Genomic DNA, 22,307 nt, shown 5'->3' on the forward strand with positions numbered 1-22,307 from the left:
AGCTCTAACTTCTTATTGGCTAGTATTTATATCTTAATTTAACCCATTTCCATTAATCTGTGTATTGCCATGCTGTTGTGGCTTACTGGCAAGGTTTGGTGTCTGTCTCTGGCAGCAGCTCAATGACTTCTCTCTACTCCATTGTCTTTTCTCCCAGCATTCAGCTTAGTTTTCCACATCTAACTATGTTCCTTTGTAGCTCTGCTATAGGCCCAAAGCACTTCTTTTATTCAGCATTCAGAGGGGAGTCCCACATAAAGTCCCTTTACCCACTGTAAGGAGTCTCATAATTAGACCAAGTTGCATGACTATCACACATGTGCAGCAGATCCAGGTCAATCCCATACAGGTTCTCTGGTTGTTGATTCAGACTCTGTGAGCTCCTATGAGCCAAGGTGGATGTAAGGCTTTCCTTTAATTTTTTTATGACCTGTCCAAGCAATCATTTCCTAATTTTCTTCTTAAGTGAAGAACTATGAAGCCTGAAATTCACATACTCAAAGTAGTACCTATAGTATTTCAAAGAAACATGTATATGCACGATAATAATTTACAAGTGTTTATAAAATTTAACCAAATCACATATCACATTGTACAATGATGTTTGTATAGTAAATGGCATAAAGAATAGTAACATACTCGTTGCTCAAAACCAAAAAAATATCTAGACACACAAAAAATGATTTATTTTGTAAAATCAGTTAAGGGAATGCTTTGATTTTTGAAACAAAAACTATCTAGAAAATGTTATTTAATTAGTTGAATAAAACTTTAACCAACTATCCAAATTTGATACTTTATTTAAAAATTATGGAAATTTGGACCTAGGCATCTTAATTTATAAATGCATTTATTTATTTATTTATTTTAATGTGTATGGATGTGTATATCTGAATCCTTCTATGGGCACCACACACAACTGGAAACCTGCGAAGACAGCAGAAACATCAAATCCCCTGGAACTTGAGTTACAGATAGTTAGGATCCTCCATGTTAGTACTGGGAACTGAACCAAGACGCTCTGTGCGTGTAGTCCAGAGTCTTAAGTATTGAACCATCGTTCCAGCCGCCAAAATCTATCATGTCTTAAACTTGTTGTTTTATAAATAAAAGCAATTTGTATCATATTCCAATTATGTAATTTTATGAAACGTAAAATTTGCTATATATTTATGGAGTTCTGCAAGAAATCAGAAAGATTCTTCCGTATGTATGGGTATGGGTATTTTAAATCGTTGTCACAAGGCTTTTGTTGATCTGATCCGATGCTTCTGGCATCTTACATGATCTGGGAAAAGACTGACTCCATGAAAGAACATATCACAAAGACAATGAAGAATTTAGTCTTAAGGACAAGACCCTCATTCAGTTCTAAACAGATGATGGAAGAATTCTAAGCAATGCTTCTGTGGCTTGGATCAGGATGCTATAAAAGCAGGGAACTGACTGTCTGATCTTCCTTTTACTATTGAAACTATGTTAATTTCTGCTATATTAGTATTAACATTCTTGAGGAGAGAATAAGCAAGTGTATAATAGAAATGTGTAATTCTTCAATGAGTCCCATGTCTTAAATATCTGTGTGCAGAGTTGAGCAGAAACCTGACCCAAAGTTTAAGGCAGAAAAAGAGGGAAATGATGTACCTATGAAAACAGAGGTGCTTAGCTTCCAGGCTTTCTTAAGTTATGCAATGGACAGCTGTGGGCCCAAGGCTCAATAATTTTATAAAAACAGGTAGACTCTATTGACTGTATATTGTGGAAAATAAGGTATTCTATTGTGTAATTAAACATTGTCTTTGTGATAGCAACATTCAGATGAAGTTAACAGTCTCCACGTTTCTGTGTGCTAACTTCCAATAGTGGCTTTGTTTTGTTCTCTGTATCCCTCATGCAAGAAAATGTCAGCCTGATGACAAATGCTGCTGACTTCCATTAGCTGTGGAGTGCCAAAGTCCAGAACTCCCTGATGGCTCTTAAAAGATGGGGACGCACAGATTTCAAGAATGTGCTGTCCAAAGAAGATTTGTTTGAGAAGTCCAACAAAATCGAGCTCCTGCACACCCCTTTGGTCTCTCATTCCTAAGTGTGATGGATGTGGCTGTCTTGCAAATCTAACTTGTGTTTTAAAGCCAGTAATATCTGTTCCCAAGCAAACGCTGTAGGTTGAGTGTGTTTCTTATACCAGAAGGAAGCTTGGATTTCTAATGTTTCAACTGCTTAGGACTCATGGGTAAATTTATCAAGGCTAAAACATAAAAGATTATTAACTCGCCCGTCCTCTCTCCCTTTTTCGGGGCTTAAATTCCTCCATCTCAGCCGGGGTGGGCACCGCGGCCCGGGGCAGGCGGTGAGTGCAAAGAGACGGGGAGTCCCTTTGTTTGGATAGCCGGCCTGCAGCAAGCTAAGACCGCAGGCAGCAAGTCTTCTGACCAACGAGGGGCTCTGATCCTGTGGAGGGGTGAGTGTGTTGACCGCCAGCCATACAACTCCGGTTAGGTACACACGGTATTCCCGCCATCCTTATCTCCCTGGCTGCTCCACAGGGGCAGCTTCCCCCAGCTAATCCCTCTCTCCTGCTACGCCATTCCAGTTTTCGGCCTGGAACCCCTCCCGTCCTCTCTCACATTTTCGGGGCTTAAATTCCTCCATCTCAGCCAGGGTGGGCACCGGGGGTCGGGACAGGTGGTGAGTGCAAAGGGAAGGAAGTCCCTTTGTTCTAATAGCCTGCCTGCAACGAGCTAAGACTGCAGGCATAGTGATTCCTGGTTAGCAAGGGACACTAATCCAGTAGAAGACCCAGCGGGGGGAAGAGCCATTGGAGACCATCTGAAGGAAGAGATGGGCAGACGCCAAGGCAAAAACTCCTCCAACAATCTGAAAAACAACATGAAAACACCAGATCCCAGCGATCTTATGACAGAAGGACTTGAACGCCCTATTCCGGAAGAAGTGGAAAACAGTGTCATTATGAAAGCAATAGAGTCTCTTAAACAGGGTATGAATAACTCACTTAAAGAAATAGAAGACAAATATAACGAAAAGATGGAAGAAATGAGTAAAGAAATGGAAGACAAATATAACAAAAAGGTTGAAGAAATGAGTAAATTCGTAAATGATACCCTGGGAAACCAAGAAAAAGCAATCAACAGGTAATGGAATCAGTTCAAGAATTGAAAACTGAAATGGAGGCAGTGAGGAAAACACAATCCGAGGGCCGGCTGGATATGGAAAACCTAGGTAAACGAACGGAGACTACAGAATCAAGCTTAACCAATAGAATACAAGAGATAGAAGAACGAATCTCAGATTATGAAGACATAATAGAGAAAATAAACACCCTGACCAAAGAAAACAGCAAATCCAACAAATTCTCATCACAAAACATTCAGGAAATATGGGACATAATAAAAAAACCAAATCTAAGAATAATAGGAGTAGAAGAAGGAGAAGAATTGCAGATCAAAGGCCCAGAAGATATATTCAACAAAATTATAGAAGAAAACTTTCCCATCCTAAAGAGGGATATTCCTATGAAGGTGCAAGAAGCATACAGAACACCGAATAGATTGGATCAGAAAAAAAACATCCCCTCGCCATATAATAATCAAAACACAAAACATACAGATTAAAGAAAGGATATTAAGAGCTGCAAAGGAAAAAGGTCAAGTAACCTATAAAGGTAAACCTATCAGACTTACACCAGACTTCTCTATAGAAACCATGAAAGCCAGAAGGTCCTGGATAGAGGTACTGCAGAAATTAAGGGACCATGGATGCAAGCCCAGACTACTTTACCCAGCCAAGCTTTCGTTCACTATCAACGGAGAAAACAAAATATTCCAGGATAAAAACAAATTTAAACAATACGTAACTACTAATCCAGCCTTACAGAGAATACTAGAAGGAAAATTACATCCCAAGGAATCCAACATTGCCAACACTGACTACAATAACTCAAACATCTAACGACCATTCACAAGCACAAATCAAAGAAGGAAAACACATCATACACTCTACTGCCTAAAAAAAAAAATGACTGGAGTCAACAACCACTGGTCATTAATATCACTTAATATCAATGGACTCAATTCACCTATAAAGAGGCAAAGACTTAGAGTTTGGATACGAAAAGAGGATCCAACTTTCTGCTGTTTACAAGAAACACACCTCAACCACAAAGACAGACACCTACTCAGAGTAAAGGGTTGGGAAAAGGTTTTCCAAGCAAATGGACCTAAGAAACAAGCGGGTGTGGCCATTCTAATATCTAACAAAATCGACTTCAAACTAAAATCAATCAGAAGAGATGGAGATGGACATTTCATACTCATAACTGGAACAATTCATCAGGAGGAAGTCTCAATCCTGAATACCTATGCTCCTAATATAAAGGCACCCACATATGTAAAAGAAACTCTTCTAGAACTCAAGGCAGTCATCAAACCACACACACTAATAGTAGGAGACTTCAACACTCCTCTCTCACCAATGGACAGGTCAATCAGACAGAAACCAAACAGAGAATTAAGAGATTTATTGGAGGTATTGAATCAAATGGACTTAACAGACATCTATAGAACACTCCACCCAAATAGGAAAGAATATACCTTCTTCTCTGCAGTTCATGGAACCTTCTCGAAGATTGACCACATACTCGGTAACAAAGCAAACTCCCACAGATACAAAAAAATATTAGTAACCACCTGTGTCTTGTCAGACCACCATGGATTAAAATTAGAATTCAACAACAATGCTACCCCCAGGAAGTCAACAAACTCATGGAAGTTGAACAGTCAACTACTAAATCACCCCTGGGTCAGGGAAGAAATTAAGAAAGAAATTAAAGTCTTCCTTGAATTTAATGAAAACAAAGACACAACATACTCAAACCTATGGGACACTATGAAAGCAGTGCTAAGAGGAAAGTTCATAGCAATAGGTGCTCAACTAAAGAAAACGGAGAAAGCACACATTGGAGACCTAACAGCACACTTGAAAGCTCTAGAAAAAAAAGAAGCTGATTCACCCAGGAGGAGTAGAAGACTGGAAATAATCAAACTGATTTTGCTGAAATCAACAAAATAGAAATACAGAAAACAATCCAAAGAATCAATGAATCAAAAAGCTGGTTCTTGGAGAAAATCAACAAGATTGACAAACCCCTATCCAAACTAATCAAACGGCAGAGAGAGAACTTGCAAATTAATAGGATCAGAAATGAAAAGGGGGATATAACCACAGACACAGAGGAAATTCAGAGAATCATTAGATCTTACTACGAAAGTTTATATGCCACAAAGTTGGAAAATGTAAAAGAAATGGACATTTTTTTAAGATAAATACCATATACCAAAGTTGAACCAAGAACAGGTGAACAATCTAAATAGACCTGTTAGTCGCGAAGAATTAGAAGCTGTTATCAGAAATCTCCCTGCCAAAAAAAGCCCAGGACCAGATGGTTGCAATGCAGAATTCTACCAGAACTTCCAGGAAGAGCTAATTCCTATACTCCTTAATGTATTCCATAATATAGAAACAGAAGAGTCATTGCCAAACTCCTTTTATGAAGCTACAGTTACCTTAATACCAAAACCACATAAAGACACAACCAAGAAAGAGAATTACAGGCCAATCTCATGAACATCGACGCGAAAATTCTCAATAAAATCCTGGCAAACCGAATCCAGGAACACATTAGAAAACTTATCCATTATGATCAAGTAGGCTTCATCCCAGAGATGCAGGGCTGGTTCAACATACGCAAATCTATCAATGTAATCCATCATATAAATAAACTGAAAGAAAAAAACCATATGATCATTTCATTGGATGCTGAAAAAGCATTTGACAAAATTCAACACCCATTTATGATAAAGGTGTTGGAGAGACTGGGGATACAAGGATCATACCTAAATATAATAAAAGCAATATACAGCAAGCCGACAGCTAACATCAAATTGAATGGAGAGAAACTCAAAGCCTTTCCACTAAAATCAGGAACACGACAAGGCTGTCCACTCTCTCCATACCTCTTCAATATAGTGCTTGAAGTCCTAGCAATAGCAATAAGACAACATAAGGAGATCAAGGGGATTCGAATTGGAAAGGATGAAGTTAAACTTTCGTTATTTGCTGACGATATGATAGTGTACATAAGTGACCCCAAAAACTCTACCAAAGAACTCCTACAGCTGATAAGCACCTTTAGTAACGTGGCAGGATACAAGATCAACTCCAAAAAATCAGTGGCCCTCCTATACACAAAGGATAAAGAAGCAGAGAGGGAAATCAGAGAAACATCACCTTTCACGATAGCCACAAATAGCATAAAATATCTTGGGGTAACTCTATCCAAGGAAGTGAAAGACCTATTTGACAAGAACTTTAAGTCTTTGAAGAAAGAAATTGAGGAGGATACCAGAAAATGGAAAGATCTCCCTTGTTCTTGGATTAAGAGGATCAACATAGTAAAATTGGCAATTCTACCAAAAGCAATCTATAGATTCAATGCAATCCCCATCAAAATCCCATCAAATTTCTTCACAGACCTTGAGAAAACAATAATCAAGTTTATATGGCAAAACAAAAAACCCAGGATAGCCAAAACAATCTTATACAATAAAGGAACTTCAGAAGGCATTACCATCCCTGACTTCAAACTCTATTACAGAGCTACAGTATTGAAAACAGCTTGGTATTGGCATAAGAACAGAGAAATTGACCTATGGAATCGAATAGAAGACCCAGGTATTAACCCACAAACCTATGAGCTCCTAATTTTTGACAAGGGAGCTAAAGGTATACAATGGAAGAAGGAAAGCATCTTTAACAAATGGTGCTGGCATAACTGGATGTCAACCTGTAGAAGGATGAAAGTAGATCCATACCTATCACCATGCACAAAACTCAGGTCCAAATGGATTAAAGACATCAACATTAATCCGTCCACTTTGAACCTGATAGAAGAGAAAGTGGGAAGTAGTCTACAAGATATAGGCACAGGAGGCCTCTTCCTAAGTAGGACCCCAGCTGCACAGACAATAAGAGAAACATTGAATAAATGGGATCTACTGAAACTGAGAAGCTTCTGTAAAGCAAAGGACACTGTCAGTAAGACAAAAAGGCTGCCTTCTGACTGGGAGAAGATCTTCACCAACCCCTCATCAGACAAAGGTCTAATCTCCAAAATATACAAAGAACTCAAGAAACTAGGCACTAAAACTCTAATTAACCCAATTAAAAAATGGGGGTACTGAACTGAACAGAGAATTCACAACAGATGAACTTCGAATGGCCAGAAGACACTTAAGGTCATGCTCAACCTCCTTAGCGATCAGGGAAATGCAAATCAAAATCACTTTGAGATACCATCTTACACCTGTCAGAATAGCTAAAGTCAAAAACACCAATGATAGCCTATGCTGGAGAGGATGTGGGGTGAGGGGAACACTCGTCCATTGCTGGTGGGAATGCAAACTTGTGCAGCCACTTTGGAAATCAGTGTGGCGGTTTCTCAGGAAACTGGGAGTCAACTCCCTCAGGACCCAGCAATTCCACTCTTGGGAATATACCCTAGAGATTCCCTAGTATACTACAAAAGCATTTGTTCAACTATGTTCATAGCAGCACTATTTGTAATAGCCAGAACCTGGAAACAGCCTAGGTGCCCCTCAATAGAAGAATGGTTAAAAAAGGTGTGGAACATATACACATTAGAGTTTTACTCAACGGTAAAAAATAATGACATCTTGAATTTTGCATGCAAATGGATGGACTTAGAAAACGCTTTACTGAGTGAGGTAAGCCAGACCCAAAAAGAGGAACACGGTATGTATTCACTTATAAGTGGATTCTAACCATAATTTTAGAGGTCTTTGAGCCTATTATTCGTGATCCTAGAGAAGCTAAATAAGAAGACGAACCTGATGAAGATTATTTAGCTATCCGCCAGGAGGTAGGAAATAGTCAAGAGTCCCAGGTAACTTTGGGTGCATGGGGGGTGGGTGGGAGGGTTGTTGGAAGGGGAGAGGGTTAGAGAGAAGGGAGTAGGGGAGGAATGGAGAAAGCTCGGTAGACCGGGATGGGGGGAAGGGAGGAAGGATGAATATGGGATCAGGGAAGAATATATTTCAACTAAGGGAGTCATTTTAGGGTTTATAGGAAACTTGATTATATATGGGATCCCAGGTTCAAGGAGAGATCCCCAGATTGTTCTCTGGACAGAGGAGAGGGTGCCTGAACCGGCCTTGGCCCATAACCATACTGATGAATATTTTGCTTTTCACCATAGATCCTTCATCTGGCGATGGATGGCGATACAGACGGAGTCCCACATTGGAGCACCGGGCTGAGCCCCTCAAGGTCCAAATCAGGAGCAGAAGAGGAAGAAAATGACGAAGGACTGCGAGGGATGCTATCACCCACTGATGCACGGGGTCGGATCTAATGAGAGTTTACCAAGGGCAGTTGGACTGCGACTGAACGAGCACGTGATCCAACCAGATTCTCTGAATGTGGCCAGATTCTCTGAATGTGGCTGGCCCGGAGTCTTTCTGAGAAGCCATGGACAATGACACTGGGACTAGTTTCCTCTGCATATACTGGATTTTTGGGATCCAGTCTGTTTGGATACTCACCTTCCTGGACCTGGAGGGAGGGGGGACGAACTTGAACTTCTCACAGGGCTTGAAATCCTGACTGCCCTTAGGGACAAAGAGGGAGGAGGAGAGGGAGGGGGGGAGTGGGAGGGTGTTGGGAAGAGGGGCGTAAATAAAATCTTTTATAATTTAATAAAATTACTTAAAAAAAGATTATTAACTCAATTATACTCAATACCATCAAAAAGACATTTTCTTATAAAGATTTTTTTGTTGCTTTTCACAAAATAAAATCACCCAAAATTAAAATTAAATTCTGGTAAGAATAAAAAGTCCCACACTCGACTCTTTATCTAACTGAAATTCTGTTAACCTCAGCTGTCGTCTACATTGACTATTAGTCGTCCTTGGTGTTAAGGAACAGCTGAGCACATCTTCCTAGTGAATTATTAGTTATACTCATGACTACAAAAGATAGTAATAATAATAGGATTTTGTGTTTTCAAAGAATAGATAGCATATTAGAACTATAGGAAATTGGTTTGACTTTTTTTAAGTGTTTTTGTTTTCATTTTACAGACCAACTCCAATTCCCCCTCTTCCCTTTCTTCCATAGCTCTGCCCCATTCCATCCCTCCATCCACTCTATGGAGAGGGTAGGTCCTTATTTGGGAAGTCAACAAAGTCTGCCATACAAAGTTGAGGCAGAAACAAGTCCCTCCCACCCTATATTAAAGATGAGCAAAGTATCCCACCATAGGGAATGAACTCCAGCAAGTCAGTTCATGCACCCTGGATATGTCCTGGTCCCATGAACATGATTAGGATAACCACAGAGACAGCTAACCCTAACTATTGAGAACTTATGGACTCTGAGCTGATAGCTGGGGACACAAACTAGGACATCTGAATGTGGGCAACAGTTATGTTCTTTTACCAAATTTGAAATGTCAAATAGATTTGGGATTGATCCTCTAAGCACCTTAGATAGTGTTGCTGAAAGAGGGTTTCACATTGAAGCAATAGCAGTTCCCCATCACTGCTTACTGAAAATTTACATTATCAACTCCACAACACTGACAGGCACACACTAAATTCTAATATTCTAGATTACTTTTTTGCTTATTAAATTTGAAAGTGATCTATGAAATAAGATAGAAGAAATATTTGGGTTTTAAGTTAGACACAATAGAGGAGACATGCTCATGAAGCTAGAGAGATAAATAATGCACAGGTCATAAGTGAATTACTTAAGGGAATGCTGGCGCAAAATTTAAAACCAGCCATAGGCATTATCACCCCACAGGAAACATTGTTTCATATGCCCATGTTTTGTTATTAATGTATCTTCCAGGGACGCCATTATAAAGGTTAACTGGGGCTAACTAGTCCATAGACAACATTCTCTTTCATTTGCAATGATTCTAAAATTCCTCTCAATTATATTTCGAGTTTTCATGTGATTCAATTATGGTTTTTGTAAATGATAACTTTTATATATTTCAGTAGTTTAACATTTTTTTAGGCAAAAATGGGGTGCATTGTTAAGTAATGTTCAAAAGATGTGAGTAGCCACTATGTGACATTCCTGTGGAAACTAAAAAAAATATATATCTACTCACCTCAGATAGAGAATCAAAAATAGGCAAAAGTAACAGTACCACCAAAGTTCAACTTAGTAAACCAATGAGTCCATTGGAATTGCACAGATAACAGTCCAGGGTGGCAAGGCAACCCAATAAGAAGAAGCATTCCAAGAGCAAGCTAAAGAGGCTGAGACACACCTGTTTCCACCATTAGGAATCATTCATTGTTCCTGTTATTAAGGACATCTTGATATATCCTATAACCTGGGAGACTTGCTACGGCGGGTGCCATTTTGCAAATGCTTTTAGAATCAGTGAATTTTCTTGTCACACCGAATCTCCCTAACTATGTAAATCAAAACTCCTTACTTAAATTGTCACCAGTTCTATGAATTATTACAGGCATTTTAAGGCAAAAATGCATTTTATATTAATAGTCTTTCCTTGATGTTCTCTACTGAAAACATGATAAGTATGTGCTTAAAAGTTCTCTATTTCTTTTGAAATGGGAACTCAGAAAACATCACTGTAATATTAACTATTATTGCTTTTACATAGAAAAATCTAAGCTACTAGGGAAGTATATTTGAAAGAAAATTAGCTGGCTTGTGAGGGATGTATTAATAGATCATTAAATGGATGAAGGCACAGTTGTTCTAGGTGTGTGTGTGTGTGTGTGTGTGTGTGTGTGTGATATACATGCAACATATGTATGAGTTATGTCATAGTATCTTCCCAAATTCAATTATATAACTAATTCTCTTTATTTTTCCTTTGCTAGCTACAATGTCCTATTTACATCTATTATGTTGGTATGGGATTTTTCCATTAGTCTTTCTTGCCTGTTTCCCTTTTTTTTTCCTGAAAGTTGTCTCTTTTTATAGACTTATTTTTTTTTTAGTTTTGTTTTTTGTTTTTGTTTTTGCTTTAGTTTTGAAACAGGGTTTTCTGTGAAACAGTCAGAGCTATCCTGAAACTAGCTCTTGAAGATCAGGCTGGCCTCAAACTCATGGAGATCTATCTGCCTCTCTCGACCTCCCAAGTACTGGGATTAAAGGTGCGCACCATCACCATCCAACCCAAGATTGTTTAATTCTTAAAAATGCAGAGTGATAATTGACTGTCTAATATAACATAAATATAGAAAAGAAAGAATGACATGAAATGATGCCTAAGAGGTAAATAGTAAGTCAGACATTAATTTTGTGGGAGAAACCTGCTTGAATTGTTGGAAGATCATTTCATGTGGAATGTGGTTCTCTTGTTATCATTGTTGAAATCACAAATGTATACAGAAGCAGCAAGTTGCTTAATGAAGGGAACATCATCTCGTACATCAACTGTTCAAAACAGAAACAATTAGGCAGAAATGAAAGAGGAGATAATGGAAGAGAGTTTATAGATTATAATTTTGTAGAAGATGGGTGAAAATCACTATTTGACAGATTACCTTGTTCAGTGAAGACTAGCACTCTCAATTTTCTTTCTCTTGCTTTTCTTATCTTGTGCTGTTGTGTTGGACTAGGAATTGTGTTGTTATTTCACACATTCCTAAGGGAATCTTTTATTGACTTCTGGATGTTAAGTTTAAGTGCTTTCTGCTTGCCAATAGCAAACTTTCTATATATGCTAATTTTCCTAGAAAATTTTCTCTCTTTGTTTAAAGCACTATCAACTCTTAATCACATTACATTTATAGAAAACCAATTGTTTTTGTCTCTTTGATGAAATGCAAAATGGTGAAAAATTAAATCCCTACGTCAACCATAGTTTCCTTGATTTTGACATCTATCTAAAGATGATGTCAATATGCTATTACATGTATTTCTTACATGCTGAAATATTTCCATTCTGCTTTTTAGAGAATTTTTCCTTTCTTTTCAATTTGTGAATTCTGAATTATGCTTCAATTTTTCAATTATTATTCTGAATTATGCTTCAAACTTTAAAAAATATTCTTTTAATGGACATAGTTGTGTAAGAAGTAAAATTAGAAGTGCAAGTATTGAATCATGATGTGTATTACTCAATAAGTATAGTGTATGAATGTATGAACCAGTTAGGCTTCCCTTAATTCTTGGTTTTCTTCTGTTTTATTCATTTTTTTAAAAATAAACTGGTGGTTGTGTACTGATATTTCAATATGCTTCTGTTGGCATTTCCCAAATTCCAAATAAATCTTAGAACCTTTCTTTATGTCTACAGAACATTTGGATAATCTGATTCTCAAAGTACCCTGACTTCAAACCTCATACCAGTGATGTACTTGGAATTGGAAAATGTAGTCGAGAAATCTCTGTAAAGTTTTAAATCTTTTGAAAATTCCTCAGGATTGGAGGGAATTATAATCTATTACATTATGTGTAATGTAAGTAGCTACTTTTTTAATAAGCAGCTGAGTGTCATGTATGTCATGTAATAATGAGTAACCAAATATTCAAGTCACGTTCAAGTTAGACAGACATGAAACAGTACAAACAATGCTGTGTCTACTCTTTTGTAGACACAAAGATCATTTGTGTCTGTAGACATTTATGTTATTTCCTTTTCTCAGATTGAGTGTCATGTGACAGAGCATGCTTTCCAATTGTATCATGCTTAGGCTCTGTTCTAAGTCTACAGTCACAAATAAAGCTATTAACACTGAAAAAATAGATATGTGAAAGAAAGTGTGTGTAACTGTGCATATGTATTTTAACGCAATTGTATTTTTAAATTTTATTTTAAAATAAATAATATATGTAAAACATGAAAATCTTCAAGCCTATGATAATGTATATAGACCATATATTAAATCTAAAAGGGAGAACAGTATCAGAAAAATTGGGCCTGTAATATCTTGAACACATAAATGCCTGGATTTTTCTAAAATGTTTCATGAATTTTTTTTAGAACGTAATTTTATTAAATTATAAAAGTTTCCATTTACGCCCCTCCCCCCAACACCCTCCCACTCCTCCCACTCCCTCTCCTCCTCCCTCTCCATCCCTAAGAGCAGTCAGGGTTTCCTGCCCTGTGGGAAGTTCAAGTTCCTCCCCCCTCCCTCCAGGTCCAGGAAGGTGAGTATCCAAACAGACTGGATCCCCAAAATCCAATATATGCAGAGGAAACAAGTCCCAGTGTCATTGTCAATGGCTTTTCAGAAAGACTCCGGGCCAGCCACATTCAGAGAATCCGGCCACATTCAGAGAATCTGGTTGGATCACGTCCTCCTTGAATCCCAGTGCAACTGGCCTTGGTGAACTCTCATTAGATTAGTCCCTTTGTATCAGTGGGTGATCGCATCCCTCGGAGACCTGATTTACTTTTTCATTTTAATCCTCCTTCTGCTCCTCATTTGGACCTTGGGGGGCTCAGTCTGGTGCTCCAATGTGGGTCTCCTTCTGTATCGCCATCCATCGTCAGATGAAGGTTCCCTCTGGTCTTGCCTTCTTTGCTCACGTTCTCTTTCCTTCTGCCTCTCGTTTGGACCTGGGGATTTAAGTTCAGTGTTTCAATGTGGGTCTCTGTCTCTGTCTCCATCCATCGCCAGATGAAGGATCTGGGACTCATGTCTATTTCCTATCTCCTGGCAGATAGCTAAATAATCTTCATCAGGTTCACCTTCTTATTTAGCTTCTCTAGGATCACGAATAATAGGCTCAACGACCTTTAATTATGGTTAGAATCCACTTATGAGTGAATACATACCATGTTCCTCTTTTTGGGTCTGGCTTACCTCACTCAGTAAAGCGTTTTCTATTTCCATCCATTTGCATGCAAAATTCAAGATGTCATTGTTTTTTACCGCTGAGCAAAATTCTAATGTGTATATGTTCCACACCTTTTTTAACCATTCTTCTATTGAGGGGCACCTAGGTTGTTTCCAGGTTCTGGCTATTACAAATAGTGCTGCTATGAACATAGTTGAACAAATGCTTTTGTAGTATGTTAGGGAATCTCTTGGATATATTCCCAAGAGTGGAATTGCTGGGTCCTGAGGGAGGTTGACTCCCAGTTTCCTGAGAATCCGCCACACTGATTTCCACAGTGGCTGCACAAGTTTGCATTCCCACCAACAATGGATAAGTGTTCCCCTCATTCCACATCATCAAAAGCATAGGCTATCATTGGTGTTTTGGAGTTTGGCTATTCTGACAGGTGTAAGGTGATATCTCAAAGTTGTTTTGATTTGCATTTCCCTGATCGCTAAGGAGGTTGAGCATGACCTTAAGTGCCTTTTGGACATTCGAATTTCATCTGTTGTGAATTCTCTGTTCAGTTCAGTACCCCATTTTTTTATTGGGTTAATTAGAGTTTTAGTGTCTAGTTTCTTGAGTTCTTTGTATATTTTGGAGATCAGACCTTTGTCTGATGAGGGGTTTGTGAAGACCTTCTCCCAGTCAGAAGGTAGCCTTTTTGCCTTACTGACAGTGTCCTTTGCTTTACAGAAGCTTCTCAGTTTCAGTATGTCCCATTTATTCATTGTTTCTCTTATTGTCTGCACTCCTGGGGTTCTGCTTAGGAAGTGGTCTCCTGTGCCTTTATCTTGTAGACTACTTCCCACTTTCTCTTCTATCATGTTCAAAGTGGACAGATTAATGTTGATGTCTTTAATCCATTTAAACCTGAGTTTTGAGCATGGTGATAGATATGAATCTATTTTCATTCTTCTACAGGTTGACATCCAGTTATGCCAGCACCATTTGTTAAAGATGTTATCCTTCTTCCATTGTATACCTTTAGCTCCCTTGTCAAAAATCAGGTGTTCATAAATTTGTGGGTTAGTATCCGGGTCTTCTATTTGATTCCATAGGTCGACTTCTCTGTTGTTATGTCAATACCAAGCTGTTTACAAAACTGTTGCTCTGTAATAGAGTTTGAAGTCAGGGATGGTAATGCCTCCAAAAGTTCCTTTATTGTATAAGATAGTTTTGGCTATCCTGGGTTTTTTGTTTTTCCATATAAACTTGATTATTGTTCTCTCAAGGTCTGTGAAGAAGTTTAGTGGGATTTTGATGGGAATTGCATTGAATCTATAGATTGCTTTTGGTAGAATTGCCATTTTTACTATGTTCATTCTCCCAATCCAAGAGCAGGGGAGATCTTTCCATTTTCTGGTATCCTCCTCAATTTCTTTCTTCAAGGACTTAAAGTTCTTGTCAAATAGGTCTTTCACTTCCTTGGATAGAGTTACCCCAAGATATTTTATGCTATTTGTGGCTATCATGAAAGGTGATGTTTCTCTGATTTCCCTCTCTGCTTCTTTGTCCTTTGTGTATAAGAGGGCAACTGATTTTTTGGAGTTGATCTTGTATCCTGCCACATTACTAAAGGTGTTTATCAACTGTAGGAGTTCTTTGGTAGAGTTTTTGGGGTCGCTTATGTACACTATCATATTGTCTGCAAATAACGAAAGTTTAACTTCATCCTTTTCAATAGGAATCCCCTTGATCTCCTTATGTTGTCTTATTGCTATTGCTAGAACATCAAGCACTATATTGAAGAGGTATGGAGAGAGTGGACAGCCTTGTCGTGTTCCTGATTTTAGTGGAATGGCTTTGAGTTTCTCTCTGTTCAATTTGATGTTAGCTGTCGGCTTGCTAAATATTGCTTTAATTATATTTAGGTATGATTCTCGTAAACCCAATCTCTCCAATACCCTTATCATAAAGGGGTGTTGAATTTTGTCATATGCTTTTTTAGCATCCAATGAAATGATCATATGGTTTTTTTCTTTCAGTTTATTTATATGATGGATTACATTGATAGATTTGCATATGTTGGACCAACCCTGCATCTCTGGGATGAAGCCCACTTGATCATAATGGATAATTTTTCTAATGTATTCTTGGATTCGGTTTGCCAGTATTTTATTGAGTATTTTTGCGTCAATGTTCATGAGTGAGATTGGTCTGCAATTCTCTTTCTTGGTTGTGTCTTTGTGTGGTTTTGGTATCAGGGTAACTGTAGCTTCATAAAAAGAGTTTGGCAATGATTCTTCTGTTTCTATATTGTGGAATACATTAAGGAGTATAGGTATTAGCTCTTCCTGGAAGTTCTGGTAGAATTCTGCTTTGAAACCATCTGGTCCTGGGCTTTTTCGGTAGGGAGATTTTTGATAACAGCTTCTAATTCTTCACGACTAACAGGTCTATTTAGATTGTTCACCTGGTCTTGGTTCAACTTTGGTATATGGTACTTATCTAAAAAAATGTCCATTTCTTGTACATTTTCCAACTTTGTGGCATATAAACTTTCATAGTAAGATCTAATGATTCTCTGAATTTCCTCTATGTCTTTGGTTATGTCCCCCTTTCAATTCTGATCTTATTAATTTGCATGTTCTCTCTCTGCCATTTGATTAATTTGGATAGGGGTTTGTCAATCCTGTTGATTTTCTCCAAGAACCAGCTTTTTGATTAATTGATTCTTTGGATTGTTTTCTGTGTTTCTATTTTGTTGATTTCAGCCCTCAGTTTGATTATTTCCAGTCTTCTAGACCTCCTGGGTGAATCAGCTTCTTTTTTTTCTAGATCTTTCAAGTGTGCTGTCAAGTCTCCAATATGTGCTTTCTCCGTTTTCTTTAATTGGGCACTTAGTGCTATGAACTTTCCTCTTAGCACTGCTTTCATAGTGTCCCATAGGTTTGAGTATGTTGTGTCTTTATTTTCATTCAATTCAAGGAAGACTTTAATTTCTTTCTTTATTTCTTCCTTGACCCAGGGGTGATTCAGTAGTTGACTGTTCAACTTCCATGAATTTGTTGGCATCCTGGGGGTATCACTGTTGTTGAATTCTAACTTTAATCCATGGTGGTCTGACAAGACACAGGTGGTTACTAATATTTTTTTGTATCTGTGGAAGTTTGCTTTGTTACCGAGTACTTGGTCAATTTTCGAGAAGGTTCCATGAGCTGCAGAGAAGAAGGTATATTCTTTCCTATTTGGGTGAAATGTTGTATAGATGTCTGTTAAGTCCATTTGATTCAGTACCTCCAGTAATTCTCTTATTTCTCTGCTAGGTTTTTGTCTGATTGACCTGTCCATTGGTGAGAGAGGAGAGTTGAAGTCTACTACTATTAGTGTGTGTGGTTTGATGACTGCCTTGAGTTCTAGAAGTATTTCTTTTACATATGTGGGTGCCTTTATATTAGGGGCATAGATATTCAAGATTGAGTCTTCCTCCTCATGTATTGTTCCTGTTATGAGTATAAAATGTCCATCTCCATCTCTTCTGATTGATTTTAGTTTGAAGTCAATTTTGTTAGATATTAGAATGGCCACACCCGCTTTTTTCTTAGGTCTGTTTGCTTGGAAATCTTTTCCCAGCCCTTTACTCTGAGTAGATGTCTGTCTTTGTGGTTGAGGTATGTTTCTTGTAAACAGCAGAATGTTGGATCCTGTTTTCGTATCCAATCTCTTAGTCTGTGCCATTTTATAGGTGAATTGATTCCATTAATATTAAGTGATATTAATGACCAGTGGTTTTTGACTCCAGTTATTATTTTTTATTGGTTTGTTTAATAGAGTTTGTATGTTTCCCTACTTTGAGTTAAGCTCGTGAAGGGTTGCTAGATATCTGAGTTATTGTAGGCAGTGTTGGCAATGTTGGATTCCTTGGGTTGCGATTTTCCTTCTATTACTTTCTGTAAAGCTGGGTTTGTGCTACGAATTGTTCAAATTTGTTCTTATCCTGGAATATTTTTTTTCTCCATTGATAGTGAATGATAGCTTGGCTGGGTATAGTAGTCTGGATTTGTATCCATGGTCTCTTAGTTTCTGCAGTACCTCTATCCAGGACCTTCTGGCTTTCATGGTTTCAATAGAGAAGTCCGGTGTAAGTCTGATAAATTTACCTTTATAAGTTACTTGACCTTTTTCCTTTGCAGCTCTTAATATCCTTTCTTTAATCTGTATGTTTTGTGTTTTGATTATTATATGGTGAGGGGATGTTTTTTTTTTTTTGATCAAGTCTATTCGGTGTTCTGTATGCTTCTTGAACCTTCATAGGAATATCATTCTTTAGATTGGGAAAATTTTCTTCTATAATTTTGTTGAATATATTTTCTGGGCCTTTGATCTGCAGTTCTTCTCCTTCTTCAATCCCTATTATTCCTAGATTTGGGTTTTTTATTGTGTCCCAGATTTCTTGAATGTTTTGTTATGAGAATTTGTTAGATTTGCTGTTTTCTTTAATCAGAGCATTTATTTTCTCTATGGTATCTTCAGACTCTGAGATTCGTTCTTCCATCTCTTGTATCCTATTGTTTATGCTTGATTCTGTAGTCTCTGTTCATTTACCTAGATTTTCCATATCCAGCCGGCCCTCGTTTTGTGTTTTCTTCTTTGCCTCCATTTCAGTTTTCAATTCTTGAACTGTTTCCATTACCTGTTTGATTGTTTTTTCTTGGTTTCCCAGTGTATCATTCACGGATTTACTCATTTCTTCGAACTTTTTGTTATATTTCTCATCCATTTCTTTACTCATGTCTTCAATCTTTTTGTTGTACTTCTCATCCAGTTCTTTAAGGGAATTATTCATATCCTGTTTAAGGGACTCTATTGCTTTCATAAAGGTAGTTTTTCCACTTCTTCTCATTTAAGAGGTTCAAGTCCTTCTATTGTAGGTTCGTTGGGATCTGGTGATTTCATGTTGTTTTTTAGATTGTTGGAGGAGTTCTTGCCTTGGCGTCTGCCCATCTCTTCCTTGAACTGCTCTATATTGGATCTTCTGGTACCAGGTCAGGTTCCCTTGTTGGGCAGGGACTTCACTGACAGAAGGTCTACCTTTCCTCAGGCAGGCTCTCAAAGCACAGGAACTGCCCCTGCCCGGATGAGCCTGCAGCCCCGGCCCAGAGCGCAAGGGAGCTGCTCTGGGAGATCTTGTGGCCCCAGGGGGAAGGGAGGAAGAGAGGAAGGTGTACCTGGATGAAGGCTGGGATGGGATTTGGGAGAGCTCCGCAGGGTGGAGCCACCACTGCAGGGCGACCAGAAAGTCGAGGTGGGCCTGAATTTTTCTTTAGAACTTTTATATTATCTTCATTTCTATTCATATTGCATTCCTATACCATGCTGCAAGTGGTAAAACCAGGTTAGAATAATTTTTAAAGATTTCTCATGTGTAATGTAAAATAAATTTGAATACTTTATGTCAATAAATAACCAATTGTTTCCATGTTTTATAATTAACATTTTCTTATTTTACAATTATAATCTTGTTATCTAAATATTTTTGAAGTTTTTAGTGTAGGCATAAACAATATTCATAAAACTTCAGCCAGTCCACTAAAATTTGTTGTGATATTTTATGACTGAAAATACAACCATTATGTAACAATATTTTAAAATATAAAGTCTGTTGTTATATATATAGTCTACATGTATGAAGTGAAATCTCTTGATTATGATCTCTGAATTTCTGTATTGATTCTTCTCTCTTTTTCATTGCCAGTCTGCTCTCCTTTACCACAATGTTCTTTCTGAAGGTCCCTCTATCTGGAAAGCAAGCAACGAGATCAGTTTTCTAGAGTTCTGATGAAAGTCATATCATTATCTGTGGTTCCCCCTAGATATTAATGGCACAACTTCATGTGACATATACTATGTATGTTGGGCTGAATGCCAACAACTGCATATGGGACACTGTACAATATTTTTAAGGTCATAAATTATAACTGCTGACCAAGAAATTTACAATGTATTATCACATCATTCCGTCATAAACTTTAATATTTCTTTGGTATCGTAAAATCATGTTTTTATATCCCCTTCCATATCTCCTCCTCCAGGAAAGACTCCACATTCTACTGTTGACATCATGGTATTTAGAGGTTAGCCTTCCTGGTAATGTCTGGAGAAATCTACTGAAAATGCTTGAAAAAATAATTTCAGATCTGGACTCACTTCCTGGCTCATCTTTTCAAATATTGAATCATTCATTTTCACTTACCATTTTATTTTTGGTGCTTTTGTATAAATTTGATTTTATATTCCAATCACTTTTTGCTAGTTAGTTATTCACAAGAGGGCAGAGTCTAGATTTACCCATTGCCATTTCTAGGAAGACCAACCAATCATCCACATTGTAATTTTCAATGTGTTTTTAAGCACTATATCAAGTGATCATTTCTTTATTCTTATGGGGGGGGGTAAAAACATATGTATCCTGAAATACAGACTGTGCTATGGTTGATTTCATCCCCGAGATAAATTAGAATTAATTGCAAATTTTAATTGTGTACATTGCCCAGGATAACTTTCATATATTTTAATCATTTATTGCAGTAATAAAAGAATAATGCATTGTTTCCTATAATTTTCATTCTTTACTTTGATCTAGTAATTTCAAATTCTTTATGCGATCAGTCTTCAGCGAACAGTAAAATCATGTTTTTTTTTTAGGTTATTGATAAATTGAACACTATAGTCATCTTCCAACTTTGAATGTCAAATTGATCTCACAACGAGAAAAGCATAACTCTACCAAGTTGTATCCAAGTGCCAGAAACTGTGCTGATGTTCTTAGCCCTGAACATAATAAGTCAAGTTACTCCAGTTTTAGGATTTTAAAGGAGAGTGAAGTCGTCTTTCTAAATATTCTTGAATGTTAAATTTTATACTCCTCACTCTCTTCTCTCTCTTTTCTCTTGTCTGTCTCTCTCCCTCTCCATATGTGATATAGTCCTAGATATATACATGATACATAAATAGATAGATAGATGATAGATAGATAGATAGATAATAGGTGGATAGATAAATAGATAAATAGATTTATTGCATATATATATACATACATATATATGTGTACATATATTTCCTGCTTTGGAAATGAATTGCAATTAATAAATTTAGCACCATGTTCATGAAAAATTAAAATGGATAATATATTATTCTTTATTTTAAATCAGATTCAAAACTCTTGGTTCATTAAAATCTAAAATTAGAGGAGTGGGTGCCCAACATGGCCTTGCCCTGTAGTCAGATTGATGAGTATCTTAAAAGTCACCATAGAACCTTCATCCAGCAACTGATGGAAACAGAGGCAAAGACCTGAAGAGGAGCACTGGGCTGAGCTTCCAAAGCCCAGTAGAAGAGTGGGAGAAGTGAGAATATGAGCAAAGAGGTCAAGACCATGAATGGAGACACCCACTGAAACAGTCTACTTAAGCTAACGGGAGCTCACCAACTCCAGCTGGGCAGGGAAGGAACCAGCATAGAACCAAATTAGTCCCTCTAAATGTGGGCGACAGTTGTATCGCTGAGGCAGATTGCTGGACTACTGGTAGTGGTCCCTAACTGGTTGTACTGACTTTTGGGGAACGTATTCTCTTTGGATGGATACCTTGTTCAGCCTAGACATAGTAGGGATGGCATTGGACCTTCCCCAAGCAATGTGTCTTTCCCTCTTAGAGGAGTGGATGGGGGTTAGGGGGTGTAGGTGGAAGGAATGGGAGGAAGAGAGGGAGTGGTAACTGGAATTGGTATGTAAAACAAAAAAAAAAGTTTGTTTTCTTTTTAAAAAAACTAAACTAAATTAAGAAGAATTCAATAAATTTTCCAAAGGAAGGGCATTTTCGAGAAGAACATTGGAGCCATGTTGGTTATGAATGAGAAGGAACTCCAATGGATTTTCCTGATGTTCACGCACTACAGCAGAGTTGGTGAGGCTCACTTGTACCACTCTCCCGAACCCTACATCTTTTTCAGCCTACCTGTCTATCACTGTGCTCCTCCTTCTCAGTATGTACTTTCTTCAGAGACATGGCGTTTTCTATTTTCTCTGCCTGAAAGGCACATCATTCAATAATACGGATGGCTCCCTTCATCACTATATTCACCTCCCAGATAATATTTCACCTAATTTGAAAGGCCTTTGTCATTTACCTTATCTAATTTAGCGTTCCTTTCCCTTACCCTGATTTATTTTTTCTTCTTGACCATTATCACTGCCTGACATGATGTAAGTGGATACTTATTTATTTATTTATCTAGCTAGGAAAAGTCTTGCTATGCAGCATAGGCTTTCTTGGAATTTACTATGTAGTCCAGACTGGCCTTATACTCATGATGCTCTTGTCTCAGCCTCCTGAGTTTTGGGATCATAGATGTGAACTGCTAATGCCAACGAGTGTTTCATCCTT

Source organism: Myodes glareolus, chromosome 26, assembly GCF_982192425.1.
Source record: "Myodes glareolus chromosome 26, mMyoGla1.1, whole genome shotgun sequence".
Lineage (NCBI taxonomy): Eukaryota > Metazoa > Chordata > Mammalia > Rodentia > Cricetidae > Myodes > Myodes glareolus.